Genomic DNA, 2,723 nt, shown 5'->3' on the forward strand with positions numbered 1-2,723 from the left:
GAAAATGATATATGCTTTGACAAGCACAAGGTGGCTGAAAACTTTGACAGGTACTTCTCCACTGTTGCTTCTTCTCTACTAAAAAAATCGCCATGGGAAGTGGGAGGTTTGGCCCGATCTACATAAAGCAATTCTACAGCAAATGGATAAACTCAGGTGCTTCATTTGTATTCAAACACGTAACAGAGGACACTGTCCTCAAAAACCTTCAAAATCTAAATCCGAACTGGACCAGACCAAATACCCACCAGATTCCTTAAAGATGGTGCCTTGTACCTCACCTCCCCACTAACACACATCATAATTTTTTTCTCTGTCAACAGGTAGTATCCCTTCCAAACTTAAATYTGCTAAAATTACCCCTATTCACAAAAAGCAGTAAAACCGAGGTTAGCAAKTATCGTCCCGTCTCAATTCTCAGTGTTGTCAGCAAACTGATTGAGAAAACAGTCTATGAGCAACTCAATCAATKTCTCACAGACCACAAACTTTTATACGAGCTCCAGTCAGGTTTCAGACCCTCTCATTCTACAGACACATATCACTGARTACAGCAAGATAAAGGCAACCTCACAGGTATAGTCCTTCTCGACTTACAATAGGCCTTTGACACAGTGGATTACAGTATTCTCATATGTAAATTGGAAGCCCTGYGGCTCCAGAAACCAGCTGTARACTGGRTCAAGGACTACCTAGATAACAGACAGCAGTGTGTAGATATCGGAGGCATAACATCCACTACAACAAAAGTGATATGCGGAGTCCCACAGGGTTCCATTCTCAGACCGTTACTATTCCTCATATATGTTAATGACATGTCTGCTGCTGTAAACTGCAAGCTGCTTTTATATGCAGACGACTCGGCTCTCCTAGCAGGTGSTAAGGACACTCTAAAAATTCAACAAAGCCTAACATCAGAACTTCACTCTAGCCACGAATGGCGTACAGACAACAAGCTATCTCTTCATCTTGGAAAGACAGAAACAATCCTCTTTGGATCCTGAAGAAGGCTCAATGGTAAAGATTCACTGGACGTTAATTGTGATGGCCACCCCCTCTCCAGCAAACCAAGTGTTAAATACTTAGGTGTGGTGCTGGATGAAACACTCCGTGTTTCCATCAAGGTTTTTAATGCGCATTTTGAAGTATCACATCAGAAAAGGTGAATGGAAACGGCTTGATTCGAAAAAACTTCCTCTAATTCACATCAAAGTTGATACGCTCGCTTGAGGTGTTTTTTTGGGTTTTTTGGAAAAGAGCTAATGTGCAAAAAGGAGATGGAAACACATTTTTCGAATCAGGTCTGACGTAGTGAACATTTACCTCACATGTTGATCAGCTGTTCCCGCTGTCTGTCCGAAACCGGTACCAGAGCGAGTGCAGCCACGACTCACAGCTGGAACCTCCTCCCGCTGTCTGCGTCTTCTCAGTTAATCCCGTAATGTGAAAAGAATTGCATTACTTTCTCTACATCTCCCGACCGCATGTAAAATCGCCAAAACTAGTTGATGACAGAATAAGTACAGCTTTCCCGATAGTAGCAACACGTTCTTGATAACTTCTCTCCATTTTCCTGAGATGCGACTTTTACTTCCTGTTTACTGCACGCATGTGTCTGATGTAACTGATTTGCTTCAAGCCAGTTGATGGAAACACGTCTGATTCGCATTTATTCGTTTTTTACATTTTTGCAAATTTTTTAAAATTCGCTCAAAATTTGAATTAAAATTGGATGGAAACAGCAGGCAGTCAAATAGCTGACACTGTTATCAGAAAATCTAATGCCAAACTAAAGTTTCTGTACAGGCCGACAAGACACTTCAACATTAAAACCAAAAAAAATGCTAATCTCATCTCTCATACAAAGTTATTACGATTATGCATGTGCCTCATGGTWTTCAGGCCTTCCCAAAAAACTGAAAACTCAGCTACAGACTTCACAAAATAAAATACTCCGGTACCTCCTAAATGCCAAGCCTCATACACATATAGGTCACTCTGAGTTCGATCAGGTTCAACTACTTCCAGTTCACCTCCGAGTAAAACAACTGAAGCTAAATCACATACATAATATCCTGCATGGTAAAGCTCCCTCCTATCTTAAGGCCCTGGTCACTGTAAATGAAAAGTGCCATAACACCCYATCTGGCCCATTGTCTCTAGTTATCCCCACCTCAAAACCCTTCAGTCAGACTTCTTTCAGCTATTCTGGAGCCAAAGCATGGAATGATCTCCCAACACATATACAGTCAATACACCCATAGAGAATTTTAAATCAAAGATAATAGATCTTCTACTTAAGTCTCCGCGAAGAGGAGTTAAATACCTTCACTATGCCCTCAAACTCATAAACTCATCTCTCATATTTTTATCTGTTCTGTTGTATCTGCATACCTTTCTGACTGTCAGAAACTTAATGACCTTTTTCTCCACCATTGTACCTCACTTTTCATCATTGTGTCTTTATTCTCCCCCATAACTCCGTCACTTAATTTTTGGACCACAATGGAAATAAGTGTTTCTCACTTTCTTATGTTATCCAAGTACTAATAATGAATGTACTAGATGTGTATGTACATACAATATTATTGCTAAATAAAATCAATCAATCAATCAAGACAGACAGACTGGTACAGCGCCCGCATCACTGCAGATGCAGCACCAATCCACCCATCAATTTCCCGCTCCATTCTTCCCTCATTCATGAACAAGACCCCGGGATA

This window comes from Austrofundulus limnaeus, unplaced genomic scaffold, assembly GCF_001266775.1.
Source record: "Austrofundulus limnaeus strain Quisiro unplaced genomic scaffold, Austrofundulus_limnaeus-1.0 Scaffold30, whole genome shotgun sequence".
Lineage (NCBI taxonomy): Eukaryota > Metazoa > Chordata > Actinopteri > Cyprinodontiformes > Rivulidae > Austrofundulus > Austrofundulus limnaeus.